Raw genomic sequence first — 13,211 nt, 5'->3', positions numbered from 1 at the left:
CAGTTTTATTTTTTGCGAAAACAATTTGCATATTTGAGTCTTTGAATACAATAAAGTTTTTGTTTTACGCGGGGGGTACGGAGCGCGTAAAAATCGCGTAAATTCTAAAATTCGCGTAGAAAACGTTATTTGCTAAAGGTTTTTAATCATTTCTGCTGAATACTTTCGAAAAAGAATCAATAGCAGTGTTATTTCCATCTGTGAATCGAGCTAAAAATCAAGAAAAAATATAAAAAGGTTAGGCCAAATCAGTGAATATTCAGTAGGTAATTGCCTTAAGTAAACTCATAATTAAATAAACGATTTGATAATGAAAAACCAAGTCAAATATTCCGCGTAAAAACGAATTCACTGAAAGACTTTAACGTTATGTCCAGAATCCAGAATAATAAAATTATCTATGTCTCGGTAACGGATTGACGTACAAATAAGGTTCATACATTAAAACGAAGGACTTTCACTGTACTTTAAGGAAAAAATATCAATACAAAACATTACTCTCCGGTTCTAATGAAAATGGGCACTTTCTTCTCTATTTCTCCCATCAAACGCTGCACACATTCGGAGTCAACTTCCTTCCCGGCTGTAGTGACAACTCACCAAATTTGGCCAAAACTTAACGGGACCTTCATGAGCTTTAATTTTTTTATTTATTATTTATTTTAGACCCTTTAACAATTGTCATTCGGGTCTTATAAGAGAATTAGATGTTTTCAATATACCCAGCTTTCTTGAGAAAGGCTATCACTGAGTTGTTAGACACTTCGTCGTCTGCTAGTGCTTCTCTCATATTGGGGGGCATTCCTGTTTCTTTCCGGTCATCCTCCAGTGCGGGGCAGTCTACTATGATATGTTTCACTGTTAGCGTTGCGTTGTATCTCCTACATTTCGGTACCTCTTCTTTTTCCAACAGGTATTTGTGTGTCAGTTTCGTATGTCCAATTCGAAGGCGAGTCAGTATGACATTTTCTCTCCGCGTATCTCTCGTAAGGGTATATGGTTTCACGGTGTTTTTTGCTTCCCTCAGTTTGTTGTTTCTTATGCTGTTCCATTGTTGCTGCCAGACCAAATTGAGTTGATTTTTAATATTTGTTTGTACCTCTTTGTAGTTCAGTTTTATCGTTCTGTCGATGTTACCTTCCAGTGAGGCTTTCGCTTCTCTATCCGCTATCCGGTATCCTGGTATACCGATGTGACTCGGCACCCAGCAGTAATCTATGTGCTTGCGTGTTTCAATGCAGCGATTGAACAGCATCGCCATCTCGTCTCTCCACTTACTTGTAATTTTCTTTTTTTCTAATTCTGAAATCACGCTGAGTGAGTCTGTGCATATTAGGTGGTGCCAGCTCCATCCTGGTTAGTAGCCCATACCGTAGCTTCTTTGACAGCTTCGCTTTCTGCTTTGTAAATGCTACTCGTGTCATCAATTCGCCGTCTTATGGTTACATTCTCTCCAACAACACTGAAGTTTGAACCCCCCCCCCCCCCCGTCTTTCCTTGATCCGTCTGTATATAGCGTCTGATGATACCTGTAACGTGTTGCCTTCAGCTTTGAGAACAGTTTCTGGGTTACCATGCTATTGGATGTTCGCTTGGTTTCATGGTACAGGCTTTTGTCAATCGGTATGGTTTTTTGGTCCCAGGGAGCGCAGTTTGGCATCGAAAAGACTTTTATACCTGGTAGTTCCATTCCTAGCTGTTCCAAAAGTTGATTACCCCGTGTTATTGCAGGTTCTCTATACTCTGTTTGGGTTTCTCCCCACAGTTCGCCGGAGCTGCTACTGTTGTCTGTACCAAGTTCTTCCTCTTGGGTGTTTGGTGTTCTATTATGTTCTTCTATTTCTCTGGCTCCTGCAGAATCATCATTGGCCAATAGTTTGGCCGAGAGCATTGCAGTTCGTTGCTGTATTAGCACTCGCAGTTCGGGGATTCCTGACTCCGCATGCAGACTAGCTATAGGACTAGTGTAGAAAGCTCCACTAATCGCTCGCAAACCAGCGTTATGTATGGTGTCGAGCTTTCGCATTGTTGAATTTTGGATAGACGATAACATAGGTGCAGCATATAGCATTTTTTCGAGAATAGTTGCTTTGTATAGTTTTGTTATTGTTGCTCTGTCCCCTCCCCAAGATGTATTTGCTACGTAGTGAAGGAACTGAAGCCACTGTTTGCAAGTTGAAGCAACTTCTTCCACATGCTTGTGCAAAAGTAGTCTTTGATCAATCGTTACTCCCAGGCATTTATGCGTTTTGTTTAGTGCAATTGATTCTTTTCCAACACAAATTTGCTCAGCTGTATTTTTCGTGCAGTGGTGCGTTTGAAAATCATTGTTGAGGATTTTTCTGCTGAGATTTTAAATCCAGTTTCTTTCTGCCATTGGCTGATGGCGTTTAGCGCGCTTTGCAATTTCGCTTCTACTTCTGCATGGCTTCCTCCCTCAGCAATCAAGGCTACATCATCAGCATAAATAAAGCAATGTACACCCTGAGGTAGACAATCAACGATCGTGTTGATGGCAATTAAAAATAACGTGACACTCAGCACCGATCCTTGACATAGTCCCGTTTTCATTTCCTGCTCATCTGCTTGTACTCCGTTGGTGGCCACTTTAAAGGATCTTTTCTCAAGACTTTTAGCAATAAATCGGAGCATTCGGCCTCCGATATTCCACGTACCAAGCTTATTAAGCACCAATCTCCTCCATGTAGTATCATATGCTTTTGCTATATCTAAAAAGACCGCTTGTGCGTAGTTTTTTTTATTTAATGCTTCTAGTAAAACTTTCTCGAGTTGTATTAGGTAATCGACGGTTGATTTGCCTTTCCTGAAAGCGTATTGGTGTTTGTACAGTAGGTTTCGGGTTTCTAGTATGTGAGTTAATCTACTGTTTATCATTCTCTCGAAGATCTTTCCTACGCAGCTGTTCAGATATATTGGTCGATAGTTTTTTGGGTTGATTCTCTCTCCCTTCCTTTTGAATATTGGTATTACTATTGATTTTGTCCATGCTTGCGGGTAGACCGACTCATTCCAGAGTTTGTTGTACGCATTCAGTAGTATTTGTTTACAGTCTGTAGGCAGGTGGATTATCATTGCGTAGTGTATTCCGTCTTCTCCTGGAGAGCTTCCTTTTAGACCCTCTAGAGCAACTTGAAGTTCGTTGAGCGTATAACTTCGGTTATATTCAGCATCATATGTAGATGGTATGTTTAGTGGGTGGCTCTCTATTTCTTCCTTATGGCTTAGAAATGCACTGCTGTATGTATCATTGCTGGAAACTGTGCTAAACGCAGTGCAGAGTGCTTCCGCGATATCTAAGTCTTCTGTTACGTGTCTATTTTCGCTAGTTACAGCCTGTATACGGGTGGCATGAGTTATACCTTGTATGCGTCGATAGTTAGCCCACATTTCCTTGACCGGTGTGCTCGTGTTGAATGTCGCCACAAATTTTTTCCAGGTTTCTGTTTTAGCTTTTTGTATAGCTTCTCTTGAGTCTTTCCGTGCTGTTTTGAACTCGTCTAGTGCCCGTTGTTTGTCAGGGTGTTCATTTGGCATTCTTGTCAATTTTCTTAGTGCTTTTTTGCGGATCTTAACTGTTTTTGCTATTTCTTCATTCCACCAAGGGACAGATTTTTTTCAGTGCAACTTTGGTCAATCTTTGGTATTGTGACTTCTGCAGCTCGCAAAATCTCTTTGGTAATTTCCTTTATTTGTTCTTCTGCATCATCGATTTGCCGGAAATTAATTATTGCTTCATACTGGTCCCAATATGCTTCATCAATTTTCCATTTTTTGACTTGTCGAGACTGTTGGTTGTTTCCTGGGAACGCTATAAACATAGGTAAGTGGTCGCTTCCGTGGGTATCATCTGCGACTGACCAATCTAAATTTCCTGCTAGTTGTGAAGAGCAGCAAGCGACATCAATGCAGGATCCTCTGCCAGTTGAGTGGTTTATATATGTTGATTCACCGTTATTTAGGACTATTAGTTCTGTTTCTTCGAAAACTTCTTCCATAATTGCTCCTCTTGAACTGCAAGTTTGGGATCCCCAAAGGGGGTGGTGAGCGTTTATATCTCCTACAAGAAGAAAAGGTGTTGGAGTGCTTTGAATCAGGTTTTTTAATTCAGGCTTATCAATGCTTTCACTTGGTGGGAGATACATATTTATGATGCACGTGTTTAGCGGGGCACCAACTCGTACAACAATAGCTTCCAAGTTTGAAATGACGTCCAGTTCTTCGCTATCTATATTAAATTTGACAGCAACAATTACTCCGCCAGCCGCTCGGCCGCCGCCGGTTCTTGGTCTGTGGTACACTTTGTATCCGCTGATGCTTGGGGTTACACGTGTGGGGCACATTGTTTCTTGGAGACAGATGACAAGTGGTTGATACTGTTTAATGATTAGGTCCAATTCGGCTTTTCCTGTACGTAGTCCTTGTATATTCCATGAGGTAACATATGACTGGTTTTTGCTTTTGCTTTCTCCTGCTGGTGAATAAACAGTATTGCTTTTTTCCTTTTCAGTATTGCTATTGGTCATTGGGTTCTGTAATCCTTCAGAGGGACGAGTGTTTCCACCCTTGTGCGTCTCTTCTCTGCTGGTCTCAGGCGGTAAACAGTGTTTCTCCTGGTTCGGTTGAAGTTCGTAGGTGAGTGTGGAATCATCATCAAGTACATGGTATGTTTGGGAAAATTTTGAGGGCTCGGAGTTTTTTGGGCTTGTGGGTGCCCCAACAGCGTCAGGATCTTCGCTACGCGGTACTTCCGACGCCTGAGGGGTTGGGAGGGGTGAATTGGTTACTCTGTTTGATTGATGTGTTACATTTTCATTATTCTGTAGGCTCGTTTCGGGTTGTTGTGAGTGATGTTTTTGTTTTGTTGTAATAATATTTAGTCGGATATATTTGCTACGTCTATATCCATATCGATATTGTTTTTATTGTTTTGCCTAGTATTGGGAACAAGGTTGTCACTTCGACTTCTTGTATTGTGTAGTGGTGTGTTACTTCTACAGGGTTTGTTTCTCTCTTTGAGTTTCGAATGGTTAATATGTTTTGCTGATCAGACGGTTGTTCAGTTTGGCTTATCGTGGGATTTGGTTGTGATGCGGGCAGTCTGAGGTCGTCACAATTTTCGTCGCCGGATTTGACTTTCTGTCTCTTGTTTTGTGGTGATACGGCGGCTGTTATGGTGTTCGTTGTAGTGGGTTTATTGGTAGTTATTTGTGCTTTCAAAGTTAACAATTCTTTGGCCGCATTTTTATATGCCTTCCTATATTTTTTTAACTCTATCCGCATTGCTATTATTTCCTGCTTGTATTCGTTTGCATTTATCAGTTGGGCTCGTAGCTTAGCAACTTCTTCTTTCAATGTGGCGGTTTATGACAATTCCTCTTTCTGTTTGGTCAGTTCTTCCTGCAGCGCTTTTATTTGCCTATTTTTCTCCTCTTCCCTTTGCGGCAAACCTCTCTGAGTTTGCTTAGCATAAGTTGTTTCTCTTTGGCGACTGTAGAATTATGTTCGAGCCTCCCCAAAAGTCATATTCAGGTCGGTTTTAAGTTTTAGTATAGCTTTCTCGTTTTGATACATCGGGCACTTTTTGCCGGTTGGGCCGTGTTCTCCTTCACAATTGCGACAGAATTTGGGTGACATGCATGTTTCAAAGCTTTCGTTTTCATTTTCGTGGGTTTTAGAACAGTTGTGACAAACAGGCGGTGCATTGCAGGATTTTCGTGAATGGCCGTATTTTGCGCAGCCATAACACTGTAGTGGTGAGGGGTAGTATCTCCTCACTGGTAGCCGGACGAGACCGTAGTATATATATGCTGGTAGATAGGACTTATCGAAAGTTAGAACAACCAGTGGCGTATTTTTTACAGTATCTCCCGTGCGTTTTGTTATCTGACGTACATTAATCACCTGTTGATCAGCAAGATTTTCAAGTAATGAGTTAGTGTCTAAATTTATTGTATCTATATCATACACAACACCTTCAGAGAAATTAAGCGATGGATGCGAGATGATTTCAATCTGAGTGCCGTCAATAAGCTGTGTAATAGAGCAAAGTACGTTAAATGCTCTTTTGGATGCTGTTCGAAGTACGTACCGTGTTCCGCGAGCTTCTTTTGTTGCAGTAACTAATTTTCTAGAGTCTCCGTTTAATGCCAAGTCGAGCGATTTGTTTATTAGGAATGGGTCGGTTGGAGGTGGAATTACGGGACGTGGGGAGGTTGAGGACGTACTTGATTGTGATAAATCAGCGTTTTGCATTCCACTTACCGCTCGAAGCAGGAGTGTTTTTGTTGCAATCCTATCTCCATCTGGATCCATCCAAATCGGCAGCGTTGTAACGAGTGAATTCCCTTCCCCGTCAGGGGAGGGACTTTTTGTCCCCATACGGCTGTTTTATACACGACTTCTTAATTTTCAAAATTTCTGTATCTCTCTTTTTGGATGCAAATACATTAGACTGGTTTTCAGGTTAAATTTTGCGAGTTCTAGGATGAGTTAGTTCTGCGACGCGCGACAACGAGCGGGAGGCACACACAGGCGTCTCTATTTTTTCTCTGCGCTTTTGTTTTCAGCGGCAGCCGAGATGTATGATCGATCGTTGCTGCTTCACACACGGTGACCTTGTGGATCGACCTTGCACCGTTGTGGTGCTTTCTTGGTGTACTGTTGTATGCGTATACGGCTAGCACTATATTTTATTCCTATGCTCAATTGTACAGGAAATTCAGAATCTTTTTAAATCGGTATAATCCTTTCTTGCGGTTACGTTTACTGTAGCTTTAGTTCAGATGTCATTATAATATCGATCACTGATAATCAATCGAATGCGAGCGTAAGTATCACTTAATAATTTCAAGCTGGCTTCGTTACGGTGCGAAATAATAAAACACGTCTATCACGTAGCGAGTGTCGACTCGAACTGTGAGCTTTAATGAAAGGTAGTTTTTCAGGATTTTTTTCCGAAGAGACACGTCTGTTTACCTGCGGTTTCACTTAAAACTTCCATACTCAGCAGAAAAGGACGGAGTTATTCAATTTCTATCGAGGTAAATTTTATTTGTAATTGTTTTGTGTGAGCTCATAAGATTACCACAAGAAAACCTGAAAGTCAGACAAATTTTACAAAAACTCGTGGATCTCAGCAATTGGAAGAGATAGAAATTTTGTGTATTCTACAAAGTTTCATAAAATTTCCTGATCCACAGCTCTATCCAGACCGCAAAGCTCTAGTGCGTAAGAGAAAGACTTTAGCAGCGCTGCGCCATCTTTGCGGCTAAATTTCAAACTAATCTATGCATAAAAAAATCCCTGACTATATCAAGAAACTTTGTAGAAGATTGAACACCGATTGGTTAAACCGTGAGAGCGCTGGTAATTTCGGCTTGTTTCAATGAATTGCGTTCACGCCAGCGCACAGTGGTCCAATAAGATAAACAGTGGAACTTGATTCCATAGCGCCTTTCACCTTCATTCTAGCTTGAAAGTGTATTCGGAACAAATGTTTGTATGAATGACCCGCATAATCGCAAATATGGAAAGTTCACTATAGTAAAAATAAAAAAATTATCTTTTTTGTGTTAAGAGATAGATGAATAGTTTATTCAGCAAAGTTGTAGAAAATTTAAAAATATGAAACTTTGTCGAACAAATAAAAATCCTATCTTTTTTCGGTACAAATTTATAAAGTATTTTACATGGAACTTACTTAAAAGTTAGTTTTAGTTAGTTAGTTAGTTCGAAGGAATTGTTAGGGCACACAAAACACACATTTTTGCCAAAGACTATATATCTCCAGGACTTTTCCTTACAAAGTTATATCATATTTTAGATTATTTTTTTGATAAATTCAAGAACATATAGGTTAAAAAGGGGCAAGTGGAATCATGATGTCAATACTTTTCCTTGAAGTTAAGCTGAAGTACTATAAACTCCTTTAGGTTTTATTTGTCCCAATCCACCCATATTAAAGTACGGCGAGCATATGTTACAGTAGGTTTTTATATATCAAAAATACTAACTTTTTTGTGTTAAGAGATAGAGGAATGGTTTATTCAGCAATGTTTAAGAACGTGCAAAAATATGAAACTTTGCTGAACAAACAAAATTCCAATCATCATTGGGTACAGAGTTACAGAGTATTTTCTGCAAATGTTACCTAAACGTTAATTTTTTGCACTTATCTTTTGTTAGCTACATTTTACAAGAAAACGTTGTTCTAAAAAAGCATTTGGGCATACAAAATAAACGTTTTTGTTGAAGGTCACACATCTCCAGGACTTTTCCTTACAAAGTTATAACACATTTCAGCTTATTATTTATAAGGCGTTTTTTGCGATTCTGAGCCCAATTTGGGATCATTTGCTTTTCCGGCGTATTCTGGCCTTTAAAAGGCGTTTTTGGCGATTATGAGCTCAATTTGGGATCATATTCTTTTTTGGCGTTTTCTGGCCTATAGAAGGCATCTTGGCGACTCTGAGCTCAATTTTGGATCATTTCCTTTTTGCGTTTTTCTTTTTTGGCGTTTGCTGGCCTTTAGAAGGCGTTTTTGGCGATTCTGAGCCCAATTTGGGATCATTTTGTTTTCCGGTGTTTTCTGACCTTTAGAAGACGTTTTTGGCGGTTCTGAGCTCAATTTAGATCATTTTCTCTTTTTGCGTTTTCTGCCCTTTAGAAGGCGTTTTTGGCGATTCTGAGCTCAATTTGGGATCATTTTCTCTTTGCGTTTTTCTTTTTTGGCATTTTCTGGCTTTTAGAAGGCGTTTTTGGCGATTCTGAGCTCAATTTGGGATCATTTTCTTTTTTTGCGTTTTGTGGCCTTTAGAAGGCGTTTTGGCGATTCTGAGCTCAATTTGGGATCATTTTCTTTTTTGGCGTTTTCTGGCCTTTAGAAGGCGTTTTTGGCGATTCTGAGCTCAATTTTGGATCATTTTCATTTTTTTGTGTTTTCTGGCCTATAGAAGGCGTCTTGGCGATTCTGAGCTCAATTTGGGATCATTTTCTTTTCCGGCGTTTTCTGGCCTTTGGAAGGCGTTTTTGGCGATTCTGAGCTCAATTTAAGATCATTTTCTTTTGTGGCGTTTTCTGGCCTTTAGAAGGTGTTTTTGGCGATTCTGAGCCCAATTTGAGATCATTTTCTGTTTTGGCGTTTTCTGGCCTTTAGAGGCGTTTTTGGCGATTCTGAGCTCAATTTGGGATCATTTTCTTTTCCGGCGTTTTCTGTCCTTTAGAAGGCGTTTTTGGCGATTCTGAGCTCACTTTGGGATCATTTTCCTTTTTGGGGTTTTCTGGCCTTTAAAAGGCGTTTTTGGCGATTCTGAGCTAAATTTGGGATCATTTTCTTTTTTGCGTTTTTGGCGATTCTGAGCTCAATTTGGGATCATTTTCTTTTTTGGCGTTTTCTGGCCTTTAGAAGGTGTTTTTGGCGATTCTGAGCTCAACTTGGCATAATTCTCTTTTTTGGCGTTTTCTGGCCTTTAGAAAGCGTTTTTGGCGATTCTGAGCTCAAATTGGGATCATATTCTTTTTTGGCGTTTTCTGGCCTTTAGAAGCCGTGTTTGGCGCTTCTGAGCTCAATTTGGGATCATTTTTTTGCGTTTTCTAGCCTTTAGAAGGCGTTTTTGGCGATTCTGAGCTCAATTTGGGATCATTTTCTTTTCCGGCGTTTACCTTTGGCAATTCTGAGCTTAATTTGGGATCATTTTCTTTTTTGGCGTTTTCTTGCTTTTAGAAGGCGTTTTTGGCGATTCTGAGCTCAATTTGGGTTAATTTTCTTTTCCGGCGTTTTCTGGCCTTTGGAAGGCGTTTTTGGCGATTCTGAGCTCAATTTAAGATCATTTTCTTTTTTGGCGTTTTCTGGCATTTAAAAGGCGTTTTTGGCGATTCTGAGCTCAATTTGGGATCATTTTCTTTTCCGGCGTTTACCTTTGGCAATTCGGAGCTCAATTCGGGATCATTTTCTTTTTTGGCGTTTTCTGGCCTTTAGAAGGCGTTTTTGGCGATTCTGAGATCAATTTGAGATCATTTTCTTTTTTTGCGTTTTCTGGCCTATAGAAGGCGTCTTGGCGATTCTAAGCTCAATTTGGGATCATTTTCTTTTTTGGCGTTTTCTGGCCTTTAGAAGGCGTTTTGGCGATTCTGAGCTCAATTCGGGATCATTTTCTTTTTTGGCGTTTTCTGGCCTTTAAAAGGCGTTTTTGGCGATTCGGAGCCCAATTTGGGAACATTTTCTTTTTTGGCGTTTTCTGGCCTTTAGAAGGCGTTTTGGCGATTCTGAGCTCAATTAGGGATCATTCTCTTATATGGCGTTTTCTGGCCTTTAGAAGGCGTTTTTGGCGATTCTGAGCTCAATTTGGGATCATTTTCTCTTTTTGCGTTTTCTGGCCTTTAGAAGGCGTTTCTGGCGATTCTGAGCTCAATTTGGGATCATTTTCTTTTTTGGCGTTTTCTGGCCTTTAAAAGGCGTTTTTGGCGATTCGGAGCCCAATTCGGGAACATTTTCTTTTTTGGCGTTTTCTGGCCTCTAGAAGGCGTTTTGGCGATTCTGAGCTCAATTTGGGATCATTTTCTTTTTTTGCGTTTTCTGGCTTTTAGAAGGTGTTTTTGGCGATTCTGAGCTCAATTTGGGATGATTTACTTTGTTTTTGCGTTTTCTGGCCTTTAGAAGGTGTTGCTGGCAATTCTGAGGTCAATTTGGGATCATTTTCGTTTTTGCGTTTTCTGGCCTTTAGAAGGCGTTTTTGGCGATTCTGCAGATGAAAAAAACATTTTCGTTTTCGAGCACAGTTTTTAAGCACTCCTCTTAGTCGAGCAATTTTAGTCGAGTACTCCTACTCCTATCATGAACTCGGGTACTCTTTTACAGTCGCTGAGTAGCAATACAAATAGTTTTTGCGTAGCAGTGCGTGCTTGCTACTACTCAGGAGTATGCATGAAGAAGAAAAAATATCTCGAAAGCGTATGTGCAAAAGATTTGAGAAGAGTAGCATATGTCTCGCTCTCAAGCAAAAAGGAGGAGAAAGGTTTTGCTTCTCGCTCACTTTGCAACGCTGCCTACAAATCGTCCTAAGACAGTTTTCATGTGAAATTTTAAAGGAAAAAAATTAGCAACCATTGAAAAACTAAGCTAAGGAATTAGAAAGGAAAAAAATTAGATCAAAAGGGGTGTATTTTAAATGTAAATCGGTTATTTTCAAAGATAGTTTTTTTCTCCTGCGTCACAGTTTTCTCGCTGGATATATTTTCTTCATTGTTTTTGGTAAAGGAGTTTAAGTGTTACAATGCAGGTCGGTTCATGAAGATGAGACTAGGACTGAAATGGTGTCTCTTGAAACTGAGGAAGAAAACATCTGAGCATGAACCAAAAAATTCTGCAGATCTTCTAGAAAGATCTCGAAGCCGCCATAAGGAGAGATTTTCGCAACAGAAGCTTAGGATACTAAATGTCCAACGAATTTTTCTGCAACTTCATCCAGGCTGAATGATACTTGACAGATGGGCATCAATGAATAGGATGTGGATTGATTTTAAATGGTGAGAGCGTTCTTTTTTAGCTTAGCATTTCGCTATGATTGTGTTTAATATTGGTGCAGTACGACAGTTGATTTTTTGCATCCTCTTGTCAATAAATATAACATGCTATTAAATGCGGGTCAATTTTTTTGATACAAATGTATCAAACGAATTGAAAGTCTGAAAATAATAATAAAATCTGCAAGATTCGAATATTATTTTGAGGCGGGGCTTACCGATTGGAAAATTACTCCGGAATGCACTGCAAGTACTCAATCATTCTGTAAAGGGTCTTTGAAGGTCGGTAGAGCTAACACCTTCTAGATCCCGAAACAAGTTAGTTAGTAGTTGTAGAAATGAAAGATAATTGCAACTGTTTTTTTTTTTTACACTACATCACTGCCAGACAGTGGGATCTAGAAAGGTTCCACACACACACACACACACACACACACACACACACACACACACACACACACACACACAAATCGGTTATTTTCAAAGATAGAGCAAAAATTTTTTCTACAAAAAAAAAAATCAAATTCACGAGGCTACAACATTGTAGAACTATTTTTTCTCTATGTACATAGATGAAAAAGTCAAAAACTTGACTTCATCGAAAATTTGTGTCACCTCAATTTTTGATAACCTTCAAAAACCGCGCTTTATTGTATATAACAACTTTGTAGAAAAAAAATTGTTCTCTAGAATATTGCTATCGAGCTACAGATCCAAATTTCCCCCTAAATTCGTTTTCATTGTGCAATATTCAAAATGGTTGTTGCAGCACTCAGTGAAGCGATTTGAAACTTATGGTGGTAGTGTACATGCGTCATATATTCAACTGAGAGCGGTACACAGCGAAACACCCAAAAATAAAACAAATTCTTGTCAGTTGTTGTGTTTGAAGATGCCATCCTCGCTTAGTGAGTGTTCGAATTTCGTAGTATTAATTTCTATCAAACTTCTTTGTGATGTTTTTATTGTATTGTTTTAGAGTCCTAACGCCACTAGTTCTGCATTCTGATCACGAGGTTGAACAAGCTGTAGTTGATGTTCCTGCTGATATTATTAATTTAGACACGTTCGAGATCACCCAATCGATGATTACTGCTGCGACCAATAAGCTCAAAAATTCTTTTTCTCCTGGACCTGATGGGATTCCAGCTGTTGTGTTTCGTCGATGTATTGCCGCATTAGTTTCCCCACTATGTTCAATTTTCAATAGCTCATTCGAACAGCGTAAATTCCCGAAAATATGGAAACAGTCATTTCTTGTTCCAGTGTTCAAAAGTGGAGATAAAAGTAATATCCGTAACTACCGTGGAATTACAAATCTCTCGGCAGCATCGAAATTGTTTGAAATTATTGTCAATCGAAGTCTTCTAGCTGGAATGAAGTGCTATATCTCTACAGACCAGCATGGTTTTATGCCTGGACGATCGGTTACCACGAATTTATTGGAATTTACGCATACCTGTTTTACACAACTGGAAGCAAAATGCCAAGTGGACGTGGTTTATACGGATTTGAAAGCTGCATTTGACAGAAAAAAAAAATTAACCTGCTTGGTGCCTCTGACAGCTTTGTTGCATGGCTTAGTTCATACCTGTGTGATCGATCACTTCGGGTGAAATTGGGAGCGTGCAGCTCAACTCCGTTCGTCAACTTGAGTGGTGTACCTCAAG

The 13,211-nt window shown here is 39.7% G+C and overlaps 1 protein-coding gene across 5 annotated transcripts in view; it reads right to left on the bottom strand.

Annotated features, from left to right (window-relative positions):
- Window positions 1-13,211, bottom strand: part of LOC129728008 (zinc finger protein 271-like) — a 149,909-nt gene that overhangs the window by 16,160 nt on the left and 120,538 nt on the right. The gene's annotated exons all lie outside the window — the stretch shown is intronic.

Source organism: Wyeomyia smithii, chromosome 3 (assembly GCF_029784165.1).
Source record: "Wyeomyia smithii strain HCP4-BCI-WySm-NY-G18 chromosome 3, ASM2978416v1, whole genome shotgun sequence".
NCBI lineage: Eukaryota > Metazoa > Arthropoda > Insecta > Diptera > Culicidae > Wyeomyia > Wyeomyia smithii.
The sequence above is the reverse complement of the archived record's forward strand: the minus strand, read 5'-3'. Positions and strand labels throughout refer to the sequence as shown.